General features: G+C 49.9%; 1 protein-coding gene across 1 annotated transcript in view; it reads left to right on the forward strand.

The window, feature by feature from the left end:
* Positions 1 to 14,505, forward strand: part of OTOG (otogelin) — a 650,929-nt gene that overhangs the window by 406,657 nt on the left and 229,767 nt on the right. The gene's annotated exons all lie outside the window — the stretch shown is intronic.

A 14,505-nucleotide genomic window follows, 5' to 3' on the forward strand; every position in this document is an offset into this window, starting at 1 on the left:
TGTATGTGGCTGTGATCTGTGGACGTGACTGTGGCCTTTAAGCTGTGGATGTGGCTGTGATCTGTAGATGTAACTGTGCTCTGTAACCTGTGGATGTGGCTGTGATCTGTAGACGTGACTGTGGTCTGTAACCCGTGGATGTGGCTGTGATCTGTAACCTGTGGACGTGACTGTGATCTGTAACCTGTGGATGTGGCTGTGATCTGTAGATGTGACTGTGGCCTGTAACCTGTGAACGTGGCTGTGATCTGTAACCTGTGGGCGTGACTGTGATCTGTAACCTGTGGATGTGGCTGTGATCTGTAGATGTGACTGTGGTCTGTAACCTGTGGACGTGGCTGTGATCCGTAGACATGACTGTGGTCTATAACCTGTGGATGTGGCTGTGATCTGTAGACGTGACTGTGGTCTGTAACCTGTGGATGTGGCTGTGATCTGTAGATGTGACTGTGGTCTGTAACCTGTGGATGTGGCTGTGATCTGTAGACGTGACTGTGGTCTGTAACCTGTGGATGTGGCTGTGATTTGTAGACGTGACTGTGGTCTGTAACCTGTGGACGTAACTGTGGTCTGTAACCTGTGGATGTGACTGTGATCTGTAGACGTGACTGTGGTCTGTAACCTGTGGACGTGGCTGTGATCCGTAGACATGACTGTGGTCTATAACCTGTAGATGTGGCTGTAGACGTGACTGTGGTCTGTAACCTGTGGATGTGGCTGTGATTTGTAGACGTGACTGTGGTCTGTAACGTGGGGACGTGGCTGTGATCTGTAGACGTGACTGTGGTCTGTAACCTGTGGATGTGGCTGTGATCTGTAGACGTGACTGTGGCCTGTAACCTGTGGATATGGCTGTGATCTGTAGACGTGACTGTGGCCTGTAACCTGTGGACGTGGCTGTGATCTGTAGACGTGACTGTGGTCTGTAACCTGTGGATGTGGCTGTGGTCCTTAAGCTGTGGATGTGTCTGTGATCTGTAGACGTGACTGTGGTCTTTAAGCTGTGGACGTGATTTTGGTCTGTAACCTGTGGATGTGGCTGTGATCTGTAGATGTGACTGGTCTGTAACCGGTGGACTTGATTGTGGTCTGTAACCAGTGGATGTGGCTGTGATCTGTAGATGTGACTATGGTCTGTAACCTGTGGATGTGGCTGTGATCTGTAGACGTGACTGTGTTCTGTAACCTCTGGATATGGCTGTGATCTGTGGATGTGACTGTGGTCTATAACCTGTGGATGTGGCTGTGATCTGTAGACGTGACTGTGGCATGTAACCTGTGGATGTGGCTGTGATCTGTTGATGTGTCTGTGGTCAGTAACCTCTGGATGTGACTGTGATCTGTAACCTGTGTATGTGGCTGTGATCTGTTGATGTGTCTGTGGTCTGTAATCTGTGGATGTGCCTGTGATTTGTAGACGTGACTGTGGTCTGTAACCTGTGGATGTGGCTGTGATCTGTAGATGTGACTGTGGTCTGTCACCTGTGGACGTGGCTGTGATCTGTAGACGTGACTGTGGTCTGTAACCTGTGGATGTGGCTGTGATCTTTAGACGTGACTGTGGCATGTAACCTGTGTATGTGACTGTGATCTGTGGACGTGACTGTGGCCTGTAACCTGTGGATGTGGCTGTGATCTGTGGACGTGACTGTGGCTTGTAACCTGTGGATGTGGCTTTGATCCGTAGATGTGACTGTGGTCTGTAACCTGTGGATGTGGCTGTGATCTGTAGACGTGACTGTGGCCTGTAACCTGTGGATGTGGCTGTGATCTGTAGATCTAACTGTGGCCTGTAACCTGTGGATGTGGCTGTGATCTGTAGACGTGACTGTGGTCTCAAACCTGTGCATGTGGCTGTGATCTTTAGACGTGACTGTGGCATGTAACCTGTGTATGTGACTGTGATCTGTGGACGTGACTGTGGCCTGTAACCTGTGGATGTGGCTGTGATCTGTGGACGTGACTGTGGCTTGTAACCTGTGGATGTGGCTTTGATCCGTAGATGTGACTGTGGTCTGTAACCTGTGGATGTGGCTGTGATCTGTAGACGTGACTGTGGCCTGTAACCTGTGGATGTGGCTGTGATCTGTAGATCTAACTGTGGTCTGTAACCTGTGGACGTGGCTGTGATCTGTAGACGTGACTGTGGCCTGTAACCTGTGGACGTGGCTGTGATCTGTAGACGTGACTGTGGTCTGTAACCTGTGGATGTGGCTGTGATCTGTAGACGTGACTGTGGTCTGTAACCTGTGGATGTGGCTGTGATCTGTAGACTTGACTGTGGTCTGTAACCTGTGGATGTGGCTGTGATCTGTAGACGTTACTGTGGTCTGTAACCTGTGGATGTGGCTGTGATCTGTAGACTTGACTGTGGTCTGTAACCTGTGGATGTGGCTGTGATCTGTAGACGTGACTGTGGTCTGTAACCTGTGGATGTGGCTGTGATCTGTAGACTTGACTGTGGTCTGTAACCTGTGGATGTGGCTGTGATCTGTAGACGTTACTGTGGTCTGTAACCTGTGGATGTGGCTGTGATCTGTAGACTTGACTGTGGTCTGTAACCTGTGGATGTGGCTGTGATCTGTAGATGTGACTGTGGTCTGTAACCTGTGGACGTGGCTGTGATCTGTAGACGTGACTGTGGTCTGTAACCTGTGGATGTGGCTGTGATCTGTAGATGTGACTGTGGTCTGTAACCTGTGGATGTGGCTGTGATCTGTTGACGTGACTGTGGTCTGTAACCTGTGGATGTGGCTGTGATCTGTAGATGTGACTGTGGTCTGTAACCTGTGGACGTGTCTGTGATCTGTAGACGTGACTGTGGCCTGTAACCTGTGGACGTGGCTGTGATCTGTAGATGTCACTGTGGTCTGTAACCTGTGGATGTGGCTGTGATCTATAACCAGTGGACGTCTGTAATGTGTGGTAAGACCTCATGGTTGTGTGCGATATCACCTTATTTACCTGCATAGTTGTAGGCCATGCTGTGGTCTGTAACTGTGGATGTGGCTGTGATCTGTAGACGTGACTGTGGTCTGTAACCCGTGGATGTGGCTGTGATCTGTAACCTGTGGACGTGACTGTGATCTGTAACCTGTGGATGTGGCTGTGATCTGTAGATGTGACTGTGGCCTGTAACCTGTGGACGTGGCTGTGATCTGTAACCTGTGGGCGTGACTGTGATCTGTAACCTGTCGATGTGGCTGTGATCTGTAGATGTGACTGTGGCATGTAACCTGTGGACGTGACTGTGATCTGTAACCTGTGGATGTGGCTGTGATCTGTAGATGTGACTGTGGTCTGTAACCTGTGGACGTGGCTGTGATCCGTAGACATGACTGTGGTCTATAACCTGTGGATGTGGCTGTGATCTGTAGACGTGACTGTGGTCTGTAACCTGTGGATGTGGCTGTGATCTGTAGATGTGACTGTGGTCTGTAACCTGTGGATGTGGCTGTGATCTGTAGACGTGACTGTGGTCTGTAACCTGTGGATGTGGCTGTGATTTGTAGACGTGACTGTGGTCTGTAACCTGTGGACGTAACTGTGGTCTGTAACCTGTGGATGTGACTGTGATCTGTAGACGTGACTGTGGTCTGTAACCTGTGGACGTGGCTGTGATCCGTAGACATGACTGTGGTCTATAACCTGTAGATGTGGCTGTAGACGTGACTGTGGTCTGTAACCTGTGGATGTGGCTGTGATTTGTAGACGTGACTGTGGTCTGTAACGTGGGGACGTGGCTGTGATCTGTAGACGTGACTGTGGTCTGTAACCTGTGGATGTGGCTGTGATCTGTAGACGTGACTGTGGCCTGTAACCTGTGGATATGGCTGTGATCTGTAGACGTGACTGTGGCCTGTAACCTGTGGACGTGGCTGTGATCTGTAGACGTGACTGTGGTCTGTAACCTGTGGATGTGGCTGTGGTCCTTAAGCTGTGGATGTGTCTGTGATCTGTTGACGTGACTGTGGTCTTTAAGCTGTGGACGTGATTTTGGTCTGTAACCTGTGGATGTGGCTGTGATCTGTAGATGTGACTGGTCTGTAACCTGTGGACTTGACTGTGGTCTGTAACCAGTGGATGTGGCTGTGATCTGTAGATGTGACTATAGACTGTAACCTGTGGATGTGGCTGTGATCTGTAGACGTGACTGTGTTCTGTAACCTGTGGATATGGCTGTGATCTGTGGATGTGACTGTGGTCTATAACCTGTGGATGTGGCTGTGATCTGTAGACGTGACTGTGGCATGTAACCTGTGGATGTGGCTGTGATCTGTTGATGTGTCTGTGGTCAGTAACCTCTGGATGTGACTGTGATCTGTAACCTGTGTATGTGGCTGTGATCTGTTGATGTGTCTGTGGTCTGTAATCTGTGGATGTGCCTGTGATTTGTAGACGTGACTGTGGTCTGTAACCTGTGGATGTGGCTGTGATCTGTAGATGTGACTGTGGTCTGTAACCTGTGGATGTGGCTGTGATCTTTAGACGTGACTGTGGCATGTAACCTGTGTGTGTGTGACTGTGATCTGTGGACGTGACTGTGGCCTGTAACCTGTGGATGTGGCTGTGATCTGTGGACGTGACTGTGGCTTGTAACCTGTGGATGTGGCTTTGATCCGTAGATGTGACTGTGGTCTGTAACCTGTGGATGTGGCTGTGATCTGTAGACGTGACTGTGGTCTTTAAGCTGTGGACGTGATTTTGGTCTGTAACCTGTGGATGTGGCTGTGATCTGTAGATGTGACTGGTCTGTAACCTGTGGACTTGACTGTGGTCTGTAACCAGTGGATGTGGCTGTGATCTGTAGATGTGACTATGGTCTGTAACCTGTGGATGTGGCTGTGATCTGTAGACGTGACTGTGTTCTGTAACCTGTGGATATGGCTGTGATCTGTGGATGTGACTGTGGTCTATAACCTGTGGATGTGGCTGTGATCTGTAGACGTGACTGTGGCATGTAACCTGTGGATGTGGCTGTGATCTGTTGATGTGTCTGTGGTCAGTAACCTCTGGATGTGACTGTGATCTGTAACCTGTGTATGTGGCTGTGATCTGTTGATGTGTCTGTGGTCTGTAATCTGTGGATGTGCCTGTGATTTGTAGACGTGACTGTGGTCTGTAACCTGTGGATGTGGCTGTGATCTGTAGATGTGACTGTGGTCTGTAACCTGTGGATGTGGCTGTGATCTTTAGACGTGACTGTGGCATGTAACCTGTGTATGTGACTGTGATCTGTGGACGTGACTGTGGCCTGTAACCTGTGGATGTGGCTGTGATCTGTGGACGTGACTGTGGCTTGTAACCTGTGGATGTGGCTTTGATCCGTAGATGTGACTGTGGTCTGTAACCTGTGGATGTGGCTGTGATCTGTAGACGTGACTGTGGCCTGTAACCTGTGGATGTGGCTGTGATCTGTAGATCTAATTGTGGCCTGTAACCTGTGGATGTGGCTGTGATCTGTAGACGTGACTGTGGTCTCAAACCTGTGCATGTGGCTGTGATCTGTAGACATGACTGTGGTCTGTAACCTGTGGATGTGGCTGTGATTTGTAGACGTGACTGTGGTCTGTAACCTGTGGATGTGGCTGTGATCTGTAGATGTGACTGTGGCCTGTAACCTGTGGATATGGCTGTGATCTGTAGACGTGACTGTGGTCTGTAACCTGTGGATGTGGCTGTGATCTGTAGACGTGACTGTGGCATGTAACCTGTGGACGTGGCTGTAAGCTGTAGACGTGACTGTGGTCTTTAACCTGTGGATGTGACTGTGGTCTGTAACCTGTGGATGTGGCTGTCTTCTGTAGACGTGACTGTGGTCTGTAACCTGTGGATGTGGCTGTGATCTGTAGATGTGACTGGTCTGTAACCTGTGGACTTGACTGTGGTCTGTAACCAGTGGATGTTGCTGTGATCTGTAGATGTGACTATGGTCTGTAACCTGTGGATGTGGCTGTGATCTGTAGACGTGACTGAGGTCTGTAACCTGTGGATGTGGCTGTGATCTGTGGATGTGACTGTGGTCTATAACCTGTGGATGTGGCTGTGATCTGTAGACTTGACTGTGGCATGTAACCTGTGGACGTGGCTGTGATCTGTTGATGTGTCTGCGGTCTGTAACCTGTGGATGTGCCTGTGATCTGTAGACATGACTGTGGTCTGTAACCTGTGGATGTGGCTGTGATCTGTAGATGTGACTGTGGTCTGAACCTGTGGACGTGGCTGTGATCTGTAGACGTGACTGTGGTCTGTAACCTGTGGATGTGGCTGTGATCTGTAGACGTGACTCTGGCATGTAACCTGTGTATGTGGCTGTGATCTGTGGACGTGACTGTGGCCTTTAAGCTGTGGATGTGGCTGTGATCTGTAGATGTAACTGTGCTCTGTAACCTGTGGATGTGGCTGTGATCTGTAGACGTGACTGTGGTCTGTAACCTGTGGATGTGGCTGTGATCTGTAGACATGACTGTGGTCTGTAACCTGTGGATGTGGCTGTGATCTGTAGACATGACTGTGGCCTGTAACCTGTGGATGTGGCTGTGATCTGTAGACGTGACTGTGGCCTGTAACCTGTGGATGTGGCTGTGATCTGTGGACGGGACTGTGGCTTGTAACCTGTGGATGTGGCTTTAATCCGTAGATGTGACTGTGGTCTGTAACCTGTGGATGTGGCTGTGATCTGTAGACTTGACTGTGGTCTGTAACCTGTGGATGTGGCTGTGATCTGTAGACGTTACTGTGGTCTGTAACCTGTGGATGTGGCTGTGATCTGTAGACTTGACTGTGGTCTGTAACCTGTGGATGTGGCTGTGATCTGTAGATGTGACTGTGGTCTGTAACCTGTGGACGTGGCTGTGATCTGTAGACGTGACTGTGGTCTGTAACCTGTGGATGTGGCTGTAATCTGTAGATGTGACTGTGGTCTGTAACCTGTGGATGTGGCTGTGATCTGTTGACGTGACTGTGGTCTGTAACCTGTGGATGTGGCTGTGATCTGTAGATGTGACTGTGGTCTGTAACCTGTGGACGTGCCTGTGATCTGTAGACGTGACTGTGGCCTGTAACCTGTGGACGTGGCTGTGATCTGTAGATGTCACTGTGGTCTGTAACCTGTGGATGTGGCTGTGATCTATAACCAGTGGACGTCTGTAATGTGTGGTAAGACCTCATGGTTGTGTGCGATATCACCTTATTTACCTGCATAGTTGTAGGCCATGCTGTGGTCTGTAACTGTGGATGTGGCTGTGATCTGTAGACGTGACTGTGGTCTCTAACCCGTGGATGTGGCTGTGATCTGTAACCTGTGGACGTGACTGTGATCTGTAACCTGTGGATGTGGCTGTGATCTGTAGATGTGACTGTGGCCTGTAACCTGTGGACGTGGCTGTGATCTGTAACCTGTGGGCGTGACTGTGATCTGTAACCTGTCGATGTGGCTGTGATCTGTAGATGTGACTGTGGCATGTAACCTGTGGACGTGACTGTGATCTGTAACCTGTGGATGTGGCTGTGATCTGTAGATGTGACTGTGGTCTGTAACCTGTGGACGTGGCTGTGATCCGTAGACATGACTGTGGTCTATAACCTGTGGATGTGGCTGTGATCTGTAGACGTGACTGTGGTCTGTAACCTGTGGATGTGGCTGTGATCTGTAGATGTGACTGTGGTCTGTAACCTGTGGATGTGGCTGTGATCTGTAGACGTGACTGTGGTCTGTAACCTGTGGATGTGGCTGTGATTTGTAGACGTGACTGTGGTCTGTAACCTGTGGACGTAACTGTGGTCTGTAACCTGTGGATGTGACTGTGATCTGTAGACGTGACTGTGGTCTGTAACCTGTGGACGTGGCTGTGATCCGTAGACATGACTGTGGTCTATAACCTGTAGATGTGGCTGTAGACGTGACTGTGGTCTGTAACCTGTGGATGTGGCTGTGATTTGTAGACGTGACTGTGGTCTGTAACGTGGGGACGTGGCTGTGATCTGTAGACGTGACTGTGGTCTGTAACCTGTGGATGTGGCTGTGATCTGTAGACGTGACTGTGGCCTGTAACCTGTGGATATGGCTGTGATCTGTAGACGTGACTGTGGCCTGTAACCTGTGGACGTGGCTGTGATCTGTAGACGTGACTGTGGTCTGTAACCTGTGGATGTGGCTGTGGTCCTTAAGCTGTGGATGTGTCTGTGATCTGTAGACGTGACTGTGGTCTTTAAGCTGTGGACGTGATTTTGGTCTGTAACCTGTGGATGTGGCTGTGATCTGTAGATGTGACTGGTCTGTAACCTGTGGACTTGACTGTGGTCTGTAACCAGTGGATGTGGCTGTGATCTGTAGATGTGACTATGGTCTGTAACCTGTGGATGTGGCTGTGATCTGTAGACGTGACTGTGTTCTGTAACCTGTGGATATGGCTGTGATCTGTGGATGTGACTGTGGTCTATAACCTGTGGATGTGGCTGTGATCTGTAGACGTGACTGTGGCATGTAACCTGTGGATGTGGCTGTGATCTGTTGATGTGTCTGTGGTCAGTAACCTCTGGATGTGACTGTGATCTGTAACCTGTGTATGTGGCTGTGATCTGTTGATGTGTCTGTGGTCTGTAATCTGTGGATGTGCCTGTGATTTGTAGACGTGACTGTGGTCTGTAACCTGTGGATGTGGCTGTGATCTGTAGATGTGACTGTGGTCTGTAACCTGTGGATGTGGCTGTGATCTTTAGACGTGACTGTGGCATGTAACCTGTGTATGTGACTGTGATCTGTGGACGTGACTGTGGCCTATAACCTGTGGATGTGGCTGTGATCTGTTGATGTGTCTGTGGTCTGTAATCTGTGGATGTGCCTGTGATTTGTAGACGTGACTGTGGTCTGTAACCTGTGGATGTGGCTGTGATCTGTAGATGTGACTGTGGTCTGTAACCTGTGGATGTGGCTGTGATCTTTAGACGTGACTGTGGCATGTAACCTGTGTATGTGACTGTGATCTGTGGACGTGACTGTGGCCTGTAACCTGTGGATGTGGCTGTGATCTGTGGACGTGACTGTGGCTTGTAACCTGTGGATGTGGCTTTGATCCGTAGATGTGACTGTGGTCTGTAACCTGTGGATGTGGCTGTGATCTGTAGACGTGACTGTGGCCTGTAACCTGTGGATGTGGCTGTGATCTGTAGATCTAACTGTGGCCTGTAACCTGTGGATGTGGCTGTGATCTGTAGACGTGACTGTGGTCTCAAACCTGTGCATGTGGCTGTGATCTGTAGACATGACTGTGGTCTGTAACCTGTGGATGTGGCTGTGATTTGTAGACGTGACTGTGGTCTGTAACCTGTGGATGTGGCTGTGATCTGTAGATGTGACTGTGGCCTGTAACCTGTGGATATGGCTGTGATCTGTAGACGTGACTGTGGTCTGTAACCTGTGGATGTGGCTGTGATCTGTAGACGTGACTGTGGCATGTAACCTGTGGACGTGGCTGTAAGCTGTAGACGTGACTGTGGTCTTTAACCTGTGGATGTGACTGTGGTCTGTAACCTGTGGATGTGGCTGTCTTCTGTAGACGTGACTGTGGTCTGTAACCTGTGGATGTGGCTGTGATCTGTAGATGTGACTGGTCTGTAACCTGTGGACTTGACTGTGGTCTGTAACCAGTGGATGTTGCTGTGATCTGTAGATGTGACTATGGTCTGTAACCTGTGGATGTGGCTGTGATCTGTAGACGTGACTGAGGTCTGTAACCTGTGGATGTGGCTGTGATCTGTGGATGTGACTGTGGTCTATAACCTGTGGATGTGGCTGTGATCTGTAGACTTGACTGTGGCATGTAACCTGTGGACGTGGCTGTGATCTGTTGATGTGTCTGCGGTCTGTAACCTGTGGATGTGCCTGTGATCTGTAGACATGACTGTGGTCTGTAACCTGTGGATGTGGCTGTGATCTGTAGACGTGACTGTGGTCTCAAACCTGTGCATGTGGCTGTGATCTGTAGACATGACTGTGGTCTGTAACCTGTGGATGTGGCTGTGATTTGTAGACGTGACTGTGGTCTGTAACCTGTGGATGTGGCTGTGATCTGTAGATGTGACTGTGGCCTGTAACCTGTGGATATGGCTGTGATCTGTAGACGTGACTGTGGTCTGTAACCTGTGGATGTGGCTGTGATCTGTAGACGTGACTGTGGCATGTAACCTGTGGACGTGGCAGTAAGCTGTAGACGTGACTGTGGTCTTTAACCTGTGGATGTGACTGTGGTCTGTAACCTGTGGATGTGGCTGTCTTCTGTAGACGTGACTGTGGTCTGTAACCTGTGGATGTGGCTGTGATCTGTAGATGTGACTGGTCTGTAACCTGTGGACTTGACTGTGGTCTGTAACCAGTGGATGTTGCTGTGATCTGTAGATGTGACTATGGTCTGTAACCTGTGGATGTGGCTGTGATCTGTAGACGTGACTGAGGTCTGTAACCTGTGGATGTGGCTGTGATCTGTGGATGTGACTGTGGTCTATAACCTGTGGATGTGGCTGTGATCTGTAGACTTGACTGTGGCATGTAACCTGTGGACGTGGCTGTGATCTGTTGATGTGTCTGCGGTCTGTAACCTGTGGATGTGCCTGTGATCTGTAGACATGACTGTGGTCTGTAACCTGTGGATGTGGCTGTGATCTGTAGATGTGACTGTGGTCTGAACCTGTGGACGTGGCTGTGATCTGTAGACGTGACTGTGGTCTGTAACCTGTGGATGTGGCTGTGATCTGTAGACGTGACTCTGGCATGTAACCTGTGTATGTGGCTGTGATCTGTGGACGTGACTGTGGCCTTTAAGCTGTGGATGTGGCTGTGATCTGTAGATGTAACTGTGCTCTGTAACCTGTGGATGTGGCTGTGATCTGTAGACGTGACTGTGGTCTGTAACCTGTGGATGTGGCTGTGATCTGTAGACATGACTGTGGTCTGTAACCTGTGGATGTGGCTGTGATCTGTAGACATGACTGTGGCCTGTAACCTGTGGATGTGGCTGTGATCTGTAGACGTGACTGTGGCCTGTAACCTGTGGATGTGGCTGTGATCTGTGGACGGGACTGTGGCTTGTAACCTGTGGATGTGGCTTTAATCCGTAGATGTGACTGTGGTCTGTAACCTGTGGATGTGGCTGTGATCTGTAGACTTGACTGTGGTCTGTAACCTGTGGATGTGGCTGTGATCTGTAGACGTTACTGTGGTCTGTAACCTGTGGATGTGGCTGTGATCTGTAGACTTGACTGTGGTCTGTAACCTGTGGATGTGGCTGTGATCTGTAGATGTGACTGTGGTCTGTAACCTGTGGACGTGGCTGTGATCTGTAGACGTGACTGTGGTCTGTAACCTGTGGATGTGGCTGTAATCTGTAGATGTGACTGTGGTCTGTAACCTGTGGATGTGGCTGTGATCTGTTGACGTGACTGTGGTCTGTAACCTGTGGATGTGGCTGTGATCTGTAGATGTGACTGTGGTCTGTAACCTGTGGACGTGCCTGTGATCTGTAGACGTGACTGTGGCCTGTAACCTGTGGACGTGGCTGTGATCTGTAGATGTCACTGTGGTCTGTAACCTGTGGATGTGGCTGTGATCTATAACCAGTGGACGTCTGTAATGTGTGGTAAGACCTCATGGTTGTGTGCGATATCACCTTATTTACCTGCATAGTTGTAGGCCATGCTGTGGTCTGTAACTGTGGATGTGGCTGTGATCTGTAGACGTGACTGTGGTCTCTAACCCGTGGATGTGGCTGTGATCTGTAACCTGTGGACGTGACTGTGATCTGTAACCTGTGGATGTGGCTGTGATCTGTAGATGTGACTGTGGCCTGTAACCTGTGGACGTGGCTGTGATCTGTAACCTGTGGGCGTGACTGTGATCTGTAACCTGTCGATGTGGCTGTGATCTGTAGATGTGACTGTGGCATGTAACCTGTGGACGTGACTGTGATCTGTAACCTGTGGATGTGGCTGTGATCTGTAGATGTGACTGTGGTCTGTAACCTGTGGACGTGGCTGTGATCCGTAGACATGACTGTGGTCTATAACCTGTGGATGTGGCTGTGATCTGTAGACGTGACTGTGGTCTGTAACCTGTGGATGTGGCTGTGATCTGTAGATGTGACTGTGGTCTGTAACCTGTGGATGTGGCTGTGATCTGTAGACGTGACTGTGGTCTGTAACCTGTGGATGTGGCTGTGATTTGTAGACGTGACTGTGGTCTGTAACCTGTGGACGTAACTGTGGTCTGTAACCTGTGGATGTGACTGTGATCTGTAGACGTGACTGTGGTCTGTAACCTGTGGACGTGGCTGTGATCCGTAGACATGACTGTGGTCTATAACCTGTAGATGTGGCTGTAGACGTGACTGTGGTCTGTAACCTGTGGATGTGGCTGTGATTTGTAGACGTGACTGTGGTCTGTAACGTGGGGACGTGGCTGTGATCTGTAGACGTGACTGTGGTCTGTAACCTGTGGATGTGGCTGTGATCTGTAGACGTGACTGTGGCCTGTAACCTGTGGATATGGCTGTGATCTGTAGACGTGACTGTGGCCTGTAACCTGTGGACGTGGCTGTGATCTGTAGACGTGACTGTGGTCTGTAACCTGTGGATGTGGCTGTGGTCCTTAAGCTGTGGATGTGTCTGTGATCTGTAGACGTGACTGTGGTCTTTAAGCTGTGGACGTGATTTTGGTCTGTAACCTGTGGATGTGGCTGTGATCTGTAGATGTGACTGGTCTGTAACCTGTGGACTTGACTGTGGTCTGTAACCAGTGGATGTGGCTGTGATCTGTAGATGTGACTATGGTCTGTAACCTGTGGATGTGGCTGTGATCTGTAGACGTGACTGTGTTCTGTAACCTGTGGATATGGCTGTGATCTGTGGATGTGACTGTGGTCTATAACCTGTGGATGTGGCTGTGATCTGTAGACGTGACTGTGGCATGTAACCTGTGGATGTGGCTGTGATCTGTTGATGTGTCTGTGGTCAGTAACCTCTGGATGTGACTGTGATCTGTAACCTGTGTATGTGGCTGTGATCTGTTGATGTGTCTGTGGTCTGTAATCTGTGGATGTGCCTGTGATTTGTAGACGTGACTGTGGTCTGTAACCTGTGGATGTGGCTGTGATCTGTAGATGTGACTGTGGTCTGTAACCTGTGGATGTGGCTGTGATCTTTAGACGTGACTGTGGCATGTAACCTGTGTATGTGACTGTGATCTGTGGACGTGACTGTGGCCTATAACCTGTGGATGTGGCTGTGATCTGTTGATGTGTCTGTGGTCTGTAATCTGTGGATGTGCCTGTGATTTGTAGACGTGACTGTGGTCTGTAACCTGTGGATGTGGCTGTGATCTGTAGATGTGACTGTGGTCTGTAACCTGTGGATGTGGCTGTGATCTTTAGACGTGACTGTGGCATGTAACCTGTGTATGTGACTGTGATCTGTGGACGTGACTGTGGCCTGTAACCTGTGGATGTGGCTGTGATCTGTGGACGTGACTGTGGCTTGTAACCTGTGGATGTGGCTTTGATCCGTAGATGTGACTGTGGTCTGTAACCTGTGGATGTGGCTGTGATCTGTAGACGTGACTGTGGCCTGTAACCTGTGGATGTGGCTGTGATCTGTAGATCTAACTGTGGCCTGTAACCTGTGGATGTGGCTGTGATCTGTAGACGTGACTGTGGTCTCAAACCTGTGCATGTGGCTGTGATCTGTAGACATGACTGTGGTCTGTAACCTGTGGATGTGGCTGTGATTTGTAGACGTGACTGTGGTCTGTAACCTGTGGATGTGGCTGTGATCTGTAGATGTGACTGTGGCCTGTAACCTGTGGATATGGCTGTGATCTGTAGACGTGACTGTGGTCTGTAACCTGTGGATGTGGCTGTGATCTGTAGACGTGACTGTGGCATGTAACCTGTGGACGTGGCTGTAAGCTGTAGACGTGACTGTGGTCTTTAACCTGTGGATGTGACTGTGGTCTGTAACCTGTGGATGTGGCTGTCTTCTGTAGACGTGACTGTGGTCTGTAACCTGTGGATGTGGCTGTGATCTGTAGATGTGACTGGTCTGTAACCTGTGGACTTGACTGTGGTCTGTAACCAGTGGATGTTGCTGTGATCTGTAGATGTGACTATGGTCTGTAACCTGTGGATGTGGCTGTGATCTGTAGACGTGACTGAGGTCTGTAACCTGTGGATGTGGCTGTGATCTGTGGATGTGACTGTGGTCTATAACCTGTGGATGTGGCTGTGATCTGTAGACTTGACTGTGGCATGTAACCTGTGGACGTGGCTGTGATCTGTTGATGTGTCTGCGGTCTGTAACCTGTGGATGTGCCTGTGATCTGTAGACATGACTGTGGTCTGTAACCTGTGGATGTGGCTGTGATCTGTAGATGTGACTGTGGTCTGTAACCTGTGGACGTGGCTGTGATCTGTAGACGTGACTGTGGTCTGTAACCTGTGGATGTGGCTGTGATCTGTA

This window comes from Phyllobates terribilis, unplaced genomic scaffold (assembly GCF_046119375.1).
Source record: "Phyllobates terribilis strain yellow unplaced genomic scaffold, ASM4611937v1 Scaffold_13__5_contigs__length_258822181, whole genome shotgun sequence".
Lineage (NCBI taxonomy): Eukaryota > Metazoa > Chordata > Amphibia > Anura > Dendrobatidae > Phyllobates > Phyllobates terribilis.